The sequence below is a fragment of the Thamnophis elegans genome, chromosome 12 (assembly GCF_009769535.1).
Source record: "Thamnophis elegans isolate rThaEle1 chromosome 12, rThaEle1.pri, whole genome shotgun sequence".
Lineage (NCBI taxonomy): Eukaryota > Metazoa > Chordata > Lepidosauria > Squamata > Colubridae > Thamnophis > Thamnophis elegans.
In genome coordinates, this window is record NC_045552.1 from 33,308,143 (window position 1) to 33,327,914 (window position 19,772).

The following is a 19,772-nucleotide window of genomic DNA, read 5'->3' on the forward strand; positions in this document are numbered from 1 at the left end:
ATTATCAAAAGCTTTTTGCGCGTATACCAATACTAATGCTAATTGTTTTTCTGGATGTGCTTCCTAGTATTCTAATACATTCATTACGATTCTTGTATTATTTCTTAATTGTCTCTTGGGTAGGAATCCGTTTTGATCCGAATGAATAATTTTATTTAATATTTTTTAAGTCTTTCCGCAATGATCGTCATAAATATTTTATAGTCAACATTTAGCAGTGAGATTGGCCTATAGTAGCGATGGCGAAACTTTTTTGGCTCATGTGCCAAAAGTGGGGGGAAGTGACTTGCGGTTTGCTCATAGGGTCATTTTTCGTCCTCCGGATCCTTCAGGGATGCCTCCAGAGGGCTTAAACCGGCTCTACGAGCAAACCGGAACAACTTCCGGTTGCTCATAGGACCGTTTTTTAATGCTCTGGAGGCTTCAGGGCAGCTCCTGAAGCCTCCGGAGGGCCTCCAGGGGGGCAGGAGAGACTGTTTTCGCCCTCCCCAGGCTTCTATAAAGCCTCTGGAGCCAGGGAGGGAGAAAAATGGCCTCAAAAAAAGGTTAAAATCAACTGGCCAGCGCACGCATGTGTGCTGGCCAGCTAACAGGGCAATGTCTCACATGTCCTAAGAAACGGCTCCGTGTGCAACCTGCGCCTATAGTTTTGGATCAATTGCTTGTCTGTTTCTTCTTTCGGAATTAATGTTATAAATGCCTCAGTCCATGAACATGGCATTTTTGCTTGTTCTAATACTTCATTGTACAATTCTAACATGATTTCCTCAAAGGTTTCTTGAAATTTTTTATCCGCTGAGGGTTTCTTGCGTAGTTCTTGAGTGTCAGTATTATTTCCAGGATTCTGCCTATCTTAAAAGCAGCCAGATCATTCCTTGTAGGACTATCAGTTGGCTTAGTGCGTCTTCCATATGTCTTTCTCACACTCTTCCACTCCCTCTTAGGTCTCTTTCTTTATTTCTCTCTCTCTCTTTCTTTCTTTTCTTCCCCCCCCCCCTCTTTCTCTCCTCTCCTCTCTTTTGTTTCCTGTGGAAATCAGATGAGTTTTATCAGGGATGAGAGCAATGCAAATGAAAACAGACTTGGGATTTGTTACCATGGCAAGCAGAAAAATTTATCAGTGGGAGAAGGGATGCGTGGGGTAGCTCAAGGAAAGTGGGAAAAGTGCCTTCCTTGTAACCTCAACCGGATGTCCTCCAGCTCTGCACTCTCCTTAAAGGATGAGCCTATTTCTGAACTGTCCCATCACAAGGCAGAGAATTTCAATGCACTAAAAACTATAGGTCTCTAAACTTAGCAACTTTTAAAATTGTGCTAATGTGCTATGTATAATTCTGGGAGTTGAAGTCCACAGGTCTTAAAGTCTTAACATTACAAAGTTTGGAGAGCCCTGCACTCTGCAAATAGTGATTGTGTAGCAAGGAAGAAATGCTGTAAAGGAAAACAGCAGAGAAATATTGTATTAATAGTCTCAGTGTGCTCCTAATCTGTAGTGTGAACCTGATTCTGAAGCCCCAGGAACACTAGCAACCTGAGTAGGTTTTGCATCAAAAACCAGTAACACTTTTCTTCTGCCTAGTGAAATCTTGCACATGAATGCCTCTCAACTCCATCTTGCCAACTCACAAACTTAAATTTACAACCAAGGGGAGAGTAAGAGAAATTGATGGGGTCATTGGTGCTAGCTTGTCAGTGCTCAATCCTGTCCAGACAGATTTATTTATCTTCTAAGGAAGTGGTGTCAATCCTGGCAATTCCAAGTCTTCTGGACTTGAAGTCCACACGACTTAGAATTGCCAAAGTTGAGAAACACTAAGTTAAGGCATTAAATAAATAATATTACAAAAATGCAATAATGATCTTCAAAGATGTTGTTCACTTTCCCTCTATTCAACCCTCCAAATTATCAAACCTGGCCAAATGTTGTGGAAGATTTTCATAAAATACTTGAGCAGTCAGCAAATGCTTTCTACTCTTACAAGATAGATCTCATTTTTGTGAGCTCATCTGCAAGTGTGTTGATCCTCACCTTGTCTGATCCACTCACTGTTTTTGAAGTTGGATGAAAACCCCAACTTTCATTAATGAGAGTAGGAACCGAAGAATAACTACTTGAGATAAAAACGGTGGTATCTCCAGGGGCTTGACTAAGACGGCAACCACGATGATATGAGGGTTGACTCAGCCTTCCATCCTTTCGAGGTGGGTGAGCACCTGAATTTTTTTTAGCCATAATTGCCATCAGAGCAGATGTTGGGAGGGGGGCAAGGAGGAAAAGGGTCCCGAGGTGGCCGCAGTGGTTAAATGCAGCACTGCAGGCTACTTCAGCTGACTGCAGTTCTGCAGTTCAAATCTCACCAGCTCAGGGTTGACTCAGCCTTCCATCCTTCCGAGGTGGGTAAAATGAGGACCCGGATTGTTGTTGGGGGCAATATGCTGACTCTGTAAACCGCTTAGAGAGGGCTGAAAGCCCCATGAAGCGGTATATAAGTCTAACTGCTATTGCTATTGCTATGATATGATTAAAGCTCTACCCTTTTTTTGCTGCTGCATGCTCATCAACAAGCTACATCTAGTCCTTGACATATGACCACAACTGAGCCCAAAATTTCCATGGGAAAGCAAGGCAGTTGTTAAGTGCCTCCTTTTACAACCTTTTCCCAGAGTTGTTATGTGAATCACTGCAGTTAAGTGAACAGTGAAGTTATTAAGCAAATCTGGCTTCCCCCATTGACTTTGCTCGTCAAAAGCCAGCTGGGAAGGTTGCAAACAGTGGTCACATGATCCCGGGATACTGCAACCCACATGAATATATTCCAGTTGCCAAGTGCCCAAAGTTTGATAATGACTCTGGGGATGCTGTAATGGCCATAAATGTGTTTACAAGTCACTTTTTTCAGTGCTGTTGTAACTTTGAAGGTCACTAAATGAATGGTAGTAAGTCGAGGATTATCTGTATTTTAAAAAATGATAAAGGAGACAAGGATCACCTAAGGAAAGAGAGCTATGAACCAAGTCTTCAAGATCAAATACAACTTCTCCATATATTTTTTCAGCAATAGCTGTCAGAGGAGATTTAGGTATTTAGGTATTTATTATACATTTATAGGCCGCCCTTTTCCCTGAGGGGACTCAGGGCGGCTTATAGTAAAAGGGGAATGGGAGTGTAGGACAAATACAAAAAAAAGTGTGAACGAGAATAAATTAAACAGTAAAACACAACATTCACTCGACATTCGGGAGGGGCGAAAGTAAAACTTATCCCCAGGCCTGACGGGCTAGCCAGCTCTTGAGGGCTGTGCGGAAGGCCTGGACGGCGGTGAGTTAGTTACAGTATTGTACAAGCAATGTATAAGAAAGGTATCAAGGAATAACATTTTTAACGGGGAGGTTCATTCACACAACTTGCTAAACCACAGAATACGGCATACTGTTCCAGTTTTTCAGTTTCTTCTTTGCAGCTTGTTGATGAGCATCTGGCCTCCTCCGTATTCCATCCGCCAGTCAGTGCCGACTGGCGACTACTCGGAGGAGAGCCTTCTCTGTTGCGGCTCCGACACTATGGAACAATCTCCCCGTGGAGATTCGTACCCTCACCGCCGTCCAGGCCTTCCGCACAGCCCTCAAGAGCCAAGGTGGCGCAGTGGTTAAATGCAGCACTGCAGGCTACTGCTAGATCAGCAGGTCAGCGGTTCAAATCTCACCGGCTCAGGGTTGACTCAGCCTTCCATCCTTCCGAGGTGGGTAAAATGAGGACCCAGATTGTTGGGGGCAATATGCTGACTCTCTGTAAACCGCTTAGAGAGGCCTGAAAGGCCTATGAAGCGGTATATAAGTCTACTGCTATTCCTTGCTCTCGTGTGCTTTCAGATCAAATCAAAACTTATATTACAGATTAGTCTAAATAAGATTCATTAAGTCAAATCTACAAAATATAATACATAAAATGGAACAATTGCTGCACTACTTGGCTATTTTCAAGGTGCCAGTTTTACAAGCTGAGAAAAGAAACTTTGCAATTGTGTGAATTCCCTTAAGATCCTTAAAACTCATTTGATCGATGGCCTTAATCAAATTTCTATCTGTCTTAAATATTGAATAAAGCAGATCGATGTTGGGAATCGCCATTGATAAAGTTAGTAGGGATGATTATTTTGTTGTAAATCTTACTAGCAAAACTAGAAGCGTCTGGGTGGGTGGGCGGAGCCTCCCGCCCCCACCACTACCAGTTTGCCCAATCCGGAGCGAACACGCAGAAACCCACCTCTGATTCATAGGTACAGATTTCAATTTAGTTATTCATTACTTAACTCGGGTTTGGAGCTGCTACACTTCCTGGGACAACCTGAAAAACAAAATACAAATACAGTAATCGAGATAAAAATAAACATTAAGAAAATGCAAATAGTCAGATAAATATAAACACAAAAAGAAAATATATAGTACACTAAGTAAAAATAAACATAAAAATACAGTAAGATAAACATAAAAAGAAAATACAAATACAGTAACATAAATAAAAATACCAGAATGGCAATGCAGGTAGTCCTCATAACAGTTCATTTAGTCACCGTTTGAAATTATAGCAGCCCTGGAAAAAAGTGACTTATGACTGTTTTTCACACTTAGGACAGTTGCAGCATCCCCATGGTCATGTGGTCAAAATTCAGATTTCAATTTAGTTATTCATTACTTAACTCGGGTTTGGAGCTGCTACACTTCCTGGGACTTATATACCGCTTATAGACTTATATATGTTAGACTTATATACCGCTTCATAGGGCTTTCAGCCCTCTCTAAGCGGTTTACATTGTCAGCATATTGCCCCCAACAACAATCCGGGTCCTCATTTTACCCACCTCAGAAGTGCTGCATTTAACCACTGCGCCACCTCGGCTATCGTCAACTGGCTCGAATTTATGATGGTCATAGTGTCCTGGGGTCATGTGATCCCCTTTTGTGACTTCTGACAAAGTCAATGGGAGAGCCAGATTCACTTAACAACCGTTTTGTTTAGCAATAGAACTTTTGGGCTGAATTGTGGTCATATGTTGAGGACTACCTATACAGTACTAAATGGCCATCCAACTCTCCTCACATCTGTCAACCACCTCTAAAGGGAGGTGGGGGTGCCCCCCTTTAAGTGGCTTGTCTTTCTTCCTTACAGCCCCCCCCCCTTTCACTGCACGTGGCTTTTGTGGAGTTTTCCTTGAAGTTCTATTTGAATTCCTTCATTTGGATTGGGGTCGGACCCCGTCCCATGTCAAGTTGGGCGTTCGCTTTGCCTTTCCCCCCGGCGACCTTTCCCGGAAAATTATCGTATCCTTCGGAACTCCCTGCCACTTGAAACGCCACCGGCCCTGCTGCTCCAGGCAGAGACGCGGACGGTGCCGGCGAAGGCGCAACGCACCAGGCCGGCAGGGCAGGAGGCCATCCATTGTCCGCCACTCCCCCAACCCCTCGGCCAGGCCGGCTCGGAGGCAGCCGCGGGGCACCGGCGCTGCCCCGACAGAGGGCGGGCGAGGCGGAGGGAGGCGCCCGTCGGGCTGCCACAGCCGCGCCTTCCCGGGAAGGTAGAGGCGGCGGAGACCCGCCCACCCACCTCCGCATTGGCCAGCCCTACCTGCCGATCACGCGGCCCCGCCTTTGGCCGGGAGTAATCCCCCTCCCCCCCCTGCCGCCGCTCCTGGGCGCCGGGAGAGCCGGGAGGCGGCGGGCTACTTCCTTCCCGGCGCGGCGTATGCAGTCCCGGCAGAGCGCGGGCAGCGGCGGTGAGTGGCTACAGCGGTGGCTTCCGCTGCCTTCGCCCCCTCCCTTCCCCGCCGCCCCTCCTTCGCAAGGCGCGGGTCTGGCCTCCCGGTCGCCCCTCCCGCCTTTTGTGTGGTCTCCCGGGGGCTCCGCGGGTGCTGGCGGGGTGGAGGGAGGGAAGCGCAGTTGGGACGGGGGCAGAATTGCTTGCGACCCTCCCGGCTCTTCCCCGCTTTCTCCCGCCCGGCCGCTGCCCAGTTTTCCTGTAGGCCAGACACGTTGCCGGTGCAGCTGCGGGCGTCGGTGCTGCCCCTCCCCCCGGCAGCGCTGAGCTCCGGGAAGCCCCCTGATTTGTGGGGAGGGGCAGGCTGGTCTGCAGGAGGCTTCCCCCAGGCGCTTGAATGAGGGGTCGGGCTGCAGGTGCATGCAGCTTTACTGGAGGAAAAGTGCACGTGTGCGCGCGTGCACGCGGGGAGGTCAAGTTCAGCGATTCACCTGTTCGGATTCACCTTGGCTCGCCATTGTCCAGGCGTCGCCCCTTATATGGCTACTGCAAATTTGAATTCTCTGTTTTGTATCTGTTTCTCTTTCTGGCAGTCTACCGTCTGTCTCCCTCCCCTATCATACTAATATAGAGAATATCTTAATATTAAGTAATCAATTTCCAACCAAAATGATTGTCATATTAACTATTACGTGGATACAAAATATTCCAGACCTTTTTTTTTTCCTTATGTAGTCTTCAATTTTGGTTGAAAAGTTAAAAACAAATTAGGCTTGCAATATTGACATCTTTTAAAAAATGTTCGACCTTGACAGAACGTTTATTTTTTCTTCTTTTCAATACTTCTAGCTTTCTAAATAATAAAGTCCTTCATTTAAAATCTTGAGGATCTAAATGAAATCTGGGTTGAAATGATAAGATCTATTCTTTCATTTATAACATGGCAGTAAAAGGATTTTTTTAAAAAGAAGAAAAAAGCAGGTTGCTGATCAGGACTGGGGAGGGGCTTTGGGGAGCCACCACCCATCAGGATCTGTTTCTCAGGGCTGGTTTTGAGAGGGGCTCCTGGACAATGCTTTGGGTCACCTTGCATTGATATTCAGGGGTGGAGTAGAAACTGAGCAGGCCAGCCTCCCAGAGAGTTTGGACAGTTTTCTTCTGTTTGGCTGAGGCAGTGGCCATATTTGCATGAAGTTTGTTTTGTTTTTTAAAAAAATTAAAGCTACAGATTATGACCAGCATTTCTGTTGCTAAGCAAGGAGTTGCTACGTGAGTTGAGTCCAATTTTACACTCTTTTTTTGCTACGGTTGTGAAGTGAATCATTGCAGTTGTTAAATGAAGCATGTGGTCGTTAAACGAATTAGACTTCCTCCATTGACTTTGTCAGAATCTGGTTGGGGAGGTTGCAAGTGGTTACACACGACCCTGGCACATGAAGGCTGTGAAAAGATGCTCTCTGAGGGAAACAGGTGGCTAAGGAATGCCAATGCAACATGTAAACAAACTTGGGCCAGTTGCCAAGCTCCTGAATTTTGATCCCGTGACCATGGGGATGCTGTGAGGGTCACAAGTGTAAGAACTGGTCATAGGTCACTTTTTTTCAATCAATCTTTATTGATTAGCCCTTGGGCCATGTCAAAACATCAAGTTCCAGAGACAAAAACTACAGTTTAAAATGAGATTGAAACAGACCACAATTTAAAATGTAAATGGAATAAAATACAATTTAAAATATCATCAGAATAGAATGCAATAATTTAAGATACAAATTAAATATGCTTAAAATTATATTAAAATGTCACCCCTATGTCTACCCTGTCAAGTGGTCTTTCCTACCACATTCTGCTGCACCAACTTTCTCCTTATTTCCATCAATTTTACAGTAAATTTGGCAATCCATCTCACCAACTACAAATTAGTACCTAACAAACAATGTTGCAAAAAGCGCTCTTTAGACTTAGGGGTACTGGTATAAAAGATCCTACCCAACTGGTGTTCCCTCAAATCTGAGTACAGGGGGCAATCAAAAATTACGTGGGATATTGTTTCGACTTCCCCTGTCCCACATAAACAGACTCTTTCGCTTGCAGGGATCCCCTTATACCTGCCCCAAAGCATGTTTGTTTGAAGTTGGTCCAATCTCAATTTGGAAAAAAATCTCTTTATGACGGAAGATAAAGGCGAAGTTAAATATTTTTCTATTTTAAAAAATTCTTTGTTTACTGATAACCAGGGGCAAACTTTTGCTGCTGTCACTTGTGCAATGTCTGTGCCAATCGCATGTACCAGGGGACACTGCCAAGATTCTATAGCAATAGCAATAGCAGTTACACTTATATACCGCTTCATAGGGCTTTCAGCCCTCTCTAAGCGGTTTACAGAGTCAGCATATCGCCCCCACAGTCTGGGTCCTCATTTCACCCACCTCGGAAGGATGGAAGGCTGAGTCAACTTTGAGCCGGTGAGATTAGAACCGCTGAACTGCAGATAACAGTCAGCTGAAGTGGCCTGCAGTACCTCACCCTAACCACTGCGCCACCTCGGCTCCTCAAGTTCTCCTCAAGAACTTATTTTGAGGGATTTCCAACCCAGGCAACTTAACTAACCCCCATATTTCTGCCCCATAGGTAAATTACTGGTTCAACTTTCGCCTGAAAGACCTTTAACACGGGTTAATGAAGATGGAGTTTTCTCTAAGATAGGTTTATTTAATTGGGCTGTCCGAGCCAGGGCCTTCTGAGCTCTGGCTTTTACATGTTTGTTCCATTTACCATTTGTTTGGAATACTATCCCTAAATAGGTAAATGACTGGACTTGTTCTATTCTTCTGCCATTTAAAACCCACCTCCTCATCTTTTGTTGCCTGCTAAATATCATTACCTTTGATTTCTCTACATTAATTATCAAGCAATTCTTTATACAATATGCTGCCAACCTCCCGAGTGATCTTCATAGGCCCACCTGTGAGGCCGACATCAAAATTATATCATCAGCATATAACAAGCAATTTACCTGTCTTGTTCCTATACTAGGCCCATGGAGTGATACGTCTTCCAAACATTTTGGCAAGTTGTTTAAGTATAAATTGAAAAGTGTTGGAGCTAAAATGCAACCTTGTCTTACGCCCTTATTTATTGGGATTACATTTAGTTTAGTTTAGTTTTAGTTTTAGTTTTATTAGAATTTGTAGGCCGCCCTTTTCCCTGAGGGGACTCAGGGCGGCTCACATAAAACCGGGAAGGGGGAATACAAACATTGAGATACAACATATAATAAAACAATAAGCAACATACACTCATCATTCGGGAGGGGTGACTATCCTTATCCCCAGGCCTGACGGGCGAGCCAGTTCTTCAAGGCTATGCGGAAGGCCTGGACGGTGGAGAGGGTACGAATCTCCACGGGGAGCTCGTTCCAAAGGGTCGGGGCTACTGCTGAGAAGGCCCTCCTCCTTGTAGTTGCCAGCCGACACTGGCTGGCCGATGGAATGCGGAGGAGGCCTAACCTATGAGATCTTATTGGTCGCAGGGATGTAATTGGCAGGAGGCGGTCTCTCAAGTATCCAGATCCACTGCCATGTAGGGCTTTATGGGTGACTAATAGCACCTTGAAGCGCATCCGGAGATCGACAGGTAGCCAGCGCAGCTCGCGGAGGATAGGTGTTATGCGGGTGAATCGAGGTGCACCCGCGATCACTCGCGCGGCTCGGTTCATTTGTTACCGATCCTGTCCTGTTCACTCGAACTTTAACCTGGGTTTCCATGTATAACAATCTAATTAAATATAGCAATTTCCTTTCTATTCCCATGGCCTCTAATTTATTCCATAAAATTTGTCTATTAATTGTATCAAAGGCAGCCTTCATGTCTATAAATGCCACATACAGTGGTTTTTTACAAAACTTAAACTTTGTTATTAGATGGTCCAATACAAAACAATTGTCCATAGTAGATTTTCCGCTCCTGGAGCATGTCTGTTCTTCAGCTAGAATGTTATCTCTCTTTATCCAATCTTCTAATTTATGAAGCAAATACTTAGCATAAATTTTTGCTGAAATATTGATTAGACTAATTAACCGGAAATTATCTGGGTTATCTCTAGAGCCCTTTTTATGTAGGGGAATAATTATTGATGTGTGCCAACTAGCAGGAATTTGCCCTGTTCTATTAATAAAAGTAAAGAGACCCGCCAGGACAGGTGCCCACCAGGTTATGTTTTCTTTAAATAACGATGCCGGGAGCACATCCTGTCCTGGAGCTTTGTTTGACTTCAGGGAAGAGATTAAACGCCTTACCTCCATGATTGACACTTCTGCCCACTGGGGTAAGGCTTCATATCCCTGTTTCAGGCTCAGAGAAGATATCACGTCATCAGAAGTTTCCGCTACTGCTGGAGTGGCCAAATGCCTCCCCCAACTTACTGCAGCAATATTTGGGTCACACATTGATTTTCTATTTGTAATGATTTTTGAGACCCCCCAACCAGAAGAGTGTGGGTGAGGCCAGCTTTGCTGCCTGTTCTAAGCCAGCCCATAAATTATCAATATAAGAGGCCTTTTTCTTCTTCAATAGCTGCTTATATTTCTGCCTCATGGTGATATACTCCTTCTGTAATTCCATGTTTGGGCTGATTAAGTATCTCCTAAGTGATTTCCTGAGCTGTTTTCTCCTTTCCTTGCAGTCGTTATCACATGTTGAGTGACTATAATCAAACTGACTCTTTGGCTTGGTAGTCATGAAAAAATGCTTCAATTTATGGCATATTTCCGCAAAATAGACTAAAAGCTCTTGTTCATCTGTACTATTTGAGCATATAAGCGCTAGGGTTTCCATATATGGTGAATTCAAAAATTCTGTCCCTACTTTCCAATCAACCCTCTTCCATGATAGCCTTCTCTCCTGGGCTGTTTCCAAGTCGTGGCCTATTTGTTGAATTATTTGATTTCTTTTCCTTAAATCAGAAGGAAATACCAGGACACCTCAATCGGAAGATGATCACTTTCTGGCCTTGGTAACATCAAGACCGAAGTAGCCCCTGAGACTAAGCTGTGAGAAACACAAAAGTAATCGATAGAGCTACATGCCTTGGGACCAAAAAAGGTTATGGGGTACCTTCTAATCTCTGAGTACTGGCCTACAATTTGAAGGTTACAATTGTATACCATAGTTAGAAATTTCCCCCATCTTTATTCTTTTTCCTATCTTGGGAGTCCCATGATTGTTGGTTGCGTATATAACCATCTGGAATTGTACCGTTTTCAACAAAAGGCTCCAACGAGGGGCCAACACGGTCATTAAAATCTCCTGCCCAAATTAGAGGTGTTTTTATTAAAAAAAAATTCGTATATCTAATATCTCTACCTCCAGTGCCTCTCACAGGTCGCCCATTGCTGGGTTAACATACACATTTATGAATACTATTGACTTCCCTCCATATGCCAAATGGATTGCTTGAGAAAATAAAGGGCCAGAGTCCGAGCATATCTCGTTTCCCTTCCATCCTAATTCGGCTTTTACCAAAATGCACAACCCTCCTGAGGCTCTTCCCTTTATAGCTACCCTCTTTGCTGGAAGCTGCCAAATATTAAACCCAGGGAGCTCAATAGGGGCCTCGTCACCACTAACCCAAGTCTCCTGTAAGGCAATTACCTGATACCTGTTTAGAAATTTAATAAAGTCATCCATACACCAACTTCCTTTCCATCCTGCCACGTTCCATGAGAGGAAGCATATGTCACTTCTTTCAGCACTGTTGGACTTAGAACAGTCACTAAATGAATGGTTGTAAGTTGAGGACTACCAGCACTGGATTGTACGTATCAGAGAAGGCTGAACAGCAAGGCTTATGTAGAGGCTTCATTTTGGGAAGAGACTGTGTGTGTGTGTGTGTGTGTGTGTGTGTGTGTGTGTGTGTGTGTGTGTGTGTGTGTGTGTATTGCTCTGGATGTACTGATAGGATCCCACAAGGTGGAAACTTTCAAACTTTTCATAACTCTGTTAATCAGATTAAATCTTTTGGGTCAGGCAGTTGAAAAAATGCAGTAGAATAAATCAGATTTCAGTTTTGCCCTGGCCTCATCCAGTCCCATTCCCATTGAAAAACCCATTGTAACCTGTTGCTTCTCCAAATTACACACGTCTGACTTGGATTGTAAAACACTTGCCATGCTTCTGTCTTTCCTTCTTTGGTGCATCTCTGGAGTGACACAATGGGGCTCTTGACCAGAGAGAGCTTTGGGACTATACAAGCAGTCCTTTATTTACGACCATAATTGAGCCCAAAATTTATGTTGTTAAGTGAGACGTTTGTTAAGTGAGTTTTGTCCCTTTTTATGACCTTTCTTGCCACAGATATTAAGTGAACCCCTGCCATTATTAAGTTAGTAACACAGTTGCTAAGTGAATCTGGTTCCTCTATTGATTTTGCTTATCAGAAGGTCACAAAAGGGGATCACGTGACCCCAGGACAGGGCAACCGTCATAAATATGAACCAGTTGCCAAGCATCTGAATTTTGACCACCTGACCATGGGGAGGCTGCAAGGGTTGCAAGTGTGAAAAACAGTTGTCGGTCACTTTTTTTGAGTGGCATTGTAACTTAGAACAATCACTAAATAAACTGTTGTAAGTTGAGGATTACTTGTACTTTTACAACAAATCCTTGATTTATGACCACAGTTGAGACCACACGTTTTGTTGCTATGCAAAAAGTTATTAAGTATGTTGTGCAAGATTTTATGAACTTTTTTACCACAGTTGTTAAATGAATCACTGCAGTTGTTAAGTGAATCACCTGGTTGTTGAGGGATTCTGGGCTCTTCATTGACTTTGCTTGCCAGAAAGATCACAAAAAGTCACCTTGGACGCTGCAACTTTCCTAAATACATGCCAATTTCCAAGTGCCTGGTTTCCGATCACATGACCATAGGGATGAGGACCAGTCATAAGTCACTTCTTTTTGCAAATAGCAAATTCAAATGATCACTAAGTGAATGGTAGTAAGTTAAGGACTGTTTTTCTTTAATTATAATGACTTTCTGTCCCAACAATTGTTTGATATATACATTTATACATTTTTTTAAAAAAAAATGCAGTGTGTTAGATGAATCTTTTATCTTCATGGAATTAATATATGTTCTGGGCTGACAGTATTTCCTTATCTACTATAGGTAGCCCTCAACTTACAACAGTTTATTTAGTGACTGTTCGAAGTTACAGCAGTACTGGAAAAAAGTGACCATTTTTATAGTTACAACCTTTGCATCACATGATCAGAATTCAAATGCTTGGCAACTGACTCATATTTATGACGGTTGCAGCAACCCAGGGTCATGTGATAAATTTTTGTGACCACCTAACAAGTAAAGTCCATTGGGAAGCCTGATTCATTTAACAACCATGTTACTGACTTAACACCTGCAGTGATTCACTTAACAAATGTGGCAAGAAAAGTTGTAAAATGGGATTCAGTTAACTCAGTTAACAATTGTCTCAGCCATAGAAATTTTGGTCTTAACTCAAGGACTATCTGTAGTGCCACTGTCACAATCCTGGCCTTGTGGCCACATCTCTCATGGCTCAGCCATTGCAAAGCATTGTAATACTTGTGGAATTTTTTCCCTTGTAACATGAGCCTGTTAAGATAAGAGGCTACATTTGTTCAACTAGATTTTGTTGTCTTTGGTGCTTCCTGGTGATAAAGTGGGAAAAACACACACTGAGACAGGCACGCACAGAGATAACAAATCACAATAAGCCCTTGTTCATGTTTTAAAGCCGGGCCAATTTATCATAACATGATCTCTCATGGACTGGATTCCCATGATCAGCTGTGTGCCATTCTGTCAGCAGTTGGCAGATGCAACATATTCATGAGTGCCAAGACAGAAGAATGTAAACAAAGGGGTCAGATGTCAGTTAAATACAACCAACAGGGCAATCATTGTTTGTTAAACTGAGGCTGGAATGTAGGCAAAGAAGTTGAGAAATTATCCACAACTGTAGCAAAGGATGACGGATTTTGGAGACATGCATACATATCTTTATTTTTATTTATTATAGCAATAGCACTTAGACTTATATACCACTTCACAGTGCTTTACATCCCTCTCTAAGCAATTTACAGAGTCAGCATATTGCCCCCAACAATTTGGGTCCTCATTTTACCCACCTCAGAAGGATGGAAGGCTGAGTCAACCTTGAGCTTGGTGGGATTCAATTTGCCAAACTGCTGGCAGCTGGTGATAAGCAGAAGTAGCCTGCAGTACTGCACTGTACTGTTTTATACACACACATACACACCATTGATTTGAGATTTGCATTGGACTGCAAATCTTGATGCATTTTAGATCATATATGTTTTCAGTTTAAATCTTTTTAATCTTTACTGAGTTATTTGCACCCTGCAGTTGATTTATTGTGCTTTTAAAGTATGGAATAGAGTGCTCTGGGTTGTCTACAGATAAATGAAAACATAAATCCAAAGCAATATAACAATTATAATATGGGGTAAGAAAACTAAACTGCACAATAATAAAGACAGCCCAGTGAAATCAAGAGAAAGATTAAAAGCAACACAATGTAAAGAAACATGATAAAAACAGCTGCAACATAATACAGAGCCCAAAATGTTTAACAAATATTCTTGTAGATGATACAATGAAATCTTATTTATTTATTTATTAAGTTGACCACCATAAGCCAGCGAATTAGAAAAATAGTTTAAAAAGATTAACTGAATAACAGTGGCATAAGAAATTACTGTAAAAAGCAAAAAAGCAGAAAATAAAGGGGTAATAATCGAAGAAATAATCATAGTAAAAAAATTGCAGATCCAAGTATTTTTAAAAATTTTCAACTTCCCTAGGGTTTCTAGGAAAAGCACAGTTTCTTTGACTAGCTTTATTAAATTTTAAAAAACCTAATGATCAAAAAAGCTAATGATCAAGAAAAAAATAGTAAAGAGGAGAGAAGAGAAAGAAAAAATAGGAAATAGAAGGTCAGTAAAATAAAAAATAAAAGGAAACAAAGTTACATAAAAAGTGACTTCTGACTCCTTTTACAACAGATAGAAATAAAACTTACAAAATAACAGAGTTGGGAGGGACCTTGTAGGTCTTCTAGTCCAACTCTTGCTCAAGCAGGAGATCTATACCATTTTAGACAAGTGGCTCCCTAGTCTCTTAGAATAGAGTAACAGAGTTGGTAGGGATCTTGTAGGTCTTCTAGTCCAACCCCTGCTCAAGCAGGAGATCTATAGCATTTCAGACAAGTGGCTGCCTAGTCTCTTAGAATAGAATAACAGAGTTGGTAGGGATCTTGGAGGTCTTCTAGTCCAACCCTCTGCCTAGGCAGGAAACCCTACAAAAAGGGCTCTTCCTTAAAAGCCTGCTGTGTTGGAGCCTGCATCACAATTTCTAGAGACAAGTTGTTCCACTGATTCTCACTGATGGGAAATTTCTCTTTATTTCTCGGTACCTTCTGTCCTTGATTAGTGAGTAGTATTGGTGAATGGTGTTATTGTAGGGAAAATAGGAGGAAGGTGTGTTCTGTATGTTTGCCACCTTGAATTGTGAAGCTTATCAACTTATAAACCTTATCTTTTGACCTGCAGCAGGATAATGATGCAAGATGAAAATACCTTTTTGCACATCAACAATCTTGTTATCAGGGATCCTATTCCCATTTTTAAAAGAATCAAGATGCACCTTCTATAATTTGACCTTTATGTCAACATTTGACATTGGCCAAGTCAAGAAATAAGCACCGCCTGGATTCCATGCCAATTTATTCTTGTAGGACATCATACCGGTAACAGCATCCTGAAAGTTTGTCCAAGTTTCTCTTTGTCCCAACATATGTTTCATTGCTTCTTGTCTTGCCTTCTGGTGCTTTGGAAAATAGGTTGACCCACCCCCTTCTCTCTGTGACAGACCCTCAAATATTAGACTTGGGACTTCAATGAGGATGCTTGAGAGACCAGTAAAAGATCCCACCTTCTCTGCTCATCCTATTACCTCCTTCCCCATCTTTTAGTTAGGGTTGTATATCATTTTTTTTATTTAGGTCCTATTATGTATAGATTTTATAAACATTTATCTTTTTAATATTGTAAACTGCCCAAAGTTACTGTGTGGTAAGATGGACAGTCAATAAATTTAATAAAATAATATAAATTAATAATATTGCTATTATGTCACCTCTAGTCCTTCTCTTCATTAGTCTAGATATACCCGATTCCTGTAACTGTTTATCCTCCAAACCCCTCCTTTGTTGCTCTTCTCTGCAATCTTTCCAGAGTTTCAACATTGTTTTTGTACAGTGGTGTCTAAGAATTTGACCCAATATTCCAAGTGTGGCCTCACCAGTGCAATATAAAGCTGTGCTATCACGCTGTGGAGTGAGGCATTAGCTCCATTGTTTGGTGGAATCTAAATCAAATACTCTGTTTAATCTCTGCCCTAGCTTTATTTTATTGTAGCATAAAGCCCTCTATTGCTGTTTTTCCTTCCAAGTGAAGGGAAATCTTTCAGCCAAGATGAACTAGGGTCAGGACTCACCCTCAAAAGCTTGTTTCAGCCAATATTTTGGCTAGTGGAGTCTCATATTTGCTTTCAGTGTAGCTGTGCTCCAGAGAAACTCATTTACTGCTGGAGAGGTAGGAAGATAACCAAAATTTGAACTGCTTGCTGTTAATGTGGATGTCACTTTGAAGGTGCAAAATGGTTGGTTGGTCAACAGCAGGCTAACCATCTTGGCTTTTTACAATTCAGTTGCAGCTTTTATGGAATTTTAATTCTTTTTCTATTTTTTTATTTTTAAACAAACATAAAACAAACAGACATAGACGTACACAATACATAAAAATCATCCTCCAGTTACATACAGTATGTCGATTGGTTATAAAGCTTTGTGCTTCCTCACAATAGTCCCCACTTGCAATTTACACAAATTCTCCTATCATCAATCCTATATATATATAGTCAAATGGTGGGAGAATTAAACAAGCAAAAGAAATCCAACAATATTGTGTGTCCCTTAGCCCACCCTTTCTGAGCACCTCTAGTCATAATATTCAGGTGGGAGACAAGTATAGGTAAAACACTGGAAAGGAGAAGAACTTGAAACCCAAGTGGAAGGGCCTGTATACTGTGGTCAGGTGTTCTCCACTTGCAGTAAGAGTGTTGGAATCCAAGTGTTGGATTCACTAGACTTGAGTTAAACCAGCTGCTGATGAGTCTTGGGAGGCAGACCAGGACGAAGCCCGTCCTTTAGTGGAATGCTTGAAGAAGCGCCCCCTATAACTGTCCTACTGGCAACGGGCAGACTACATACGGGGCAGAAGAGGCCTTACTGGCATAACCCCTGGAAGCTGACGTCTTTACATATGGCTGAAGATTTGGAGGAGGGAGACAACTTTCCAATTGTTAGATGTAACCCTGTCAGGGGATGGATAGTCGAGCATACATAGCCATAACTGCATTGTCTGTTGCTTTAGTGAGTGTGCTTGACCTTATTGTGATTTACTGTGTTGGATATTCATTCTACTGGAATTGCTCCCTCTCCAGAAAGGCAGGTGCTGAGTCAAAAATCATTGATTGTGACGGAGCATTACGAAATCCCTGGAGACACTTATGTTTGAGGAAACCTGGGAGTGGGATTTCTGTAGTGCTATATTAGTCCTAGGACTGTGGACATTGTATGTTGCAAACAAGAGGTGGTTTTGTGGAACACCTAAGACTAAAATTGCCTTTTCCCAAGTCACATATAACTCTAACCTTCTTCCTGACATGGTGATTTTGTAGATTAAGGGAATTGTGATTGGGTAGATTCTGTGTAAAGGACAATTATGAGTTTTTTGTGGCTTTGGCTCTTATTGGCAAAGGGCCTGTTGAGTGATAGCATCCTGCACAGTAGTTCCCAGTGTTGTGAGAATGCCCGAATGACCCCCCCCCCCCTTGCCCTTGAGGGAGGATCCAGGGATGTTGAAAACCCCAAGGAACAGGGAAAGATCAAGGCATAGAGTGTAGACGCTTTGGGACAGGTCCGCTCCCACCAAAGACACATTATTGATTGGTGGGATCAATATCCTGGACCTAAGCCAGCCCCAAGTCCTGTAGACAAATGCCTGACAATCCCATTAAAAAGTGAGATAGAACAAAGGGAGAATGGGCGCCTGCAACAATTGAGAAAAGGGAACTACATGTTAAAAATATTGGAATTGGGTCAAACCCTAATTAATCAAACTGATCCTGACCTAGGTCAAAAATGCTGGTTGTGCTTGTCTGCTGGACCCTTCATCCTACAATGCTATTCCAGTTGAGCCAGATCTTTGGGCAAAAACCAGGGCTATACTAGTCCTTCTGAAAGGTGGTAGATTGAGAACCAAGACGGCAGGAGCCAAATTGCAAGATGACTTTTATAGTGCACTCAAAAACCTGGGGATGAGTCACCTACTCATTGTTGGCCCCATATCTGTGGGTGTGGAAATACTAGGGTCACCCTCCTTGTGTGTCAAGCTATATCAGGAACCTGGCATTGCTCTGGGGTCACTGTCAGAAGAACAATGTCCATCCAAAATGTATCTTGCCCCTAGAAAGACACTTGTGGACATAAAATTAACCCACAGTATGTCTCCATCTGCCCATAACCTCTTCCAACAGAAGGTCACCTTCTTGCTTCTGCCCCCCCCCCACCTCGTTTTTAACCATTGGGAGGGGAATTTGATTACTGAAAAAATGCCCAAGGCCATTTCGGCCACCTTGATTCCCAACTTGGCTCTCGATTCAATACACCGCAGGATTTTGTGTTCATTTTCCCCCTGGAAACACCAGTTCCCACTATCTTTTTGAAGGTCCAGTCCCCAGGGATAAGCAAGAGGAGCCTAACCAAGAAGCTCCATTACAACCACTAACTAGTAAAAGAACCTCCGAGCCCGTGCCTTTTCCATGGACATAGGTGTGTGTGTAGGAGAAAATGGAGTCTTCTTATGAGGGAAAAATGTATATTTATGCTTACCTAGCAATTGGACTGGAACATGCACCCTGGGTACTAGAGAAGGTGCCTTAATAGATTTAAGTTTGATATATGTTTTACTTGTCTTTTACTTCTTATTGCTATGTATCATTATCCTGAACTGATTGTATTATATGTTTGCATTGTTAATATGTACTGCTGAAATATTAATTTTGCCATTTGCTATGCCAAATGTTATAATAAGGCACTATAAGAGGCAAGACTCAATTGTAGCTAAAAATAGAGTCTTGAAGGGGGGACTAAGGCAGGACATAAAGTGAGATTTGAGTGAACATGAAATGGGGTCAGACTATAAGATCTCCTGGGGTGGCTCGTCTATCTCATCTGTCACTTCTATCTTGTTATACATTTACTGAGTCTTGAAATAAAACAGGAAACTTGAACTCAGGAAATTCAAATGTCAAACCACAATACCTGTTGTAAGTAGACCAAGTCAGTTGGAGGTCTCGCTTGCGAGTCAGTCATATAGCTTAACCACAAAAGCCAGTATGTAACTAGTGCTTCCTGCATGCCAACTGCAGCCTAGACATGAAAGGGAAATACGGTATAATCTGCTTCTTTGCTTAGAAATAAGGAACTTAGCCAATAGAAATGCTTTAACATATTTCCGTGTTGGAGGTCTTCTAGTCCAACACCCTATTCAAGCAGATGACTCTATCTCATTTCAGACAAATGGCTGTTCAGTCTCTTCTTCAAAACCTCCAGGTTGGAGCACCCTTACCTTCTGAAAGCAAGTTGTTCCATTAAGTTTCTCCTTAATTCCAGATTGGATCACCCCTTGATAAAGTTCCACCCATTGCTTCTTCTCCTGCCTTCTGGTGCTTGCGAGAATAGGTTCATCCCCTCTTCTTTCTGGCAGCCCTTTAAATATTGGAACACGGCTATCATCTCACCCCTAGTCCCTTTTTCCATTAAATTGGCCTTTTAAGTTGGATGTTATGGTTAGAGAGAAACTTGGACAGGCTTTCAGGGTGTTCTTAAGATGT

At 42.4% G+C, this 19,772-nt stretch overlaps 1 protein-coding gene across 1 annotated transcript in view; it reads left to right on the top strand.

Annotated features, from left to right (window-relative positions):
• The first annotated feature begins 5,680 nt into the window (after positions 1–5,680).
• Positions 5,681–19,772, top strand: part of AMER1 (APC membrane recruitment protein 1) — a 29,151-nt gene continuing 15,059 nt past the window's right edge. The window contains exon 1 of the mRNA XM_032227683.1: positions 5,681–5,771. The gene's annotated coding sequence lies outside the window, so the exon portion shown is untranslated. The remainder of the gene's footprint in view (positions 5,772–19,772) is intronic.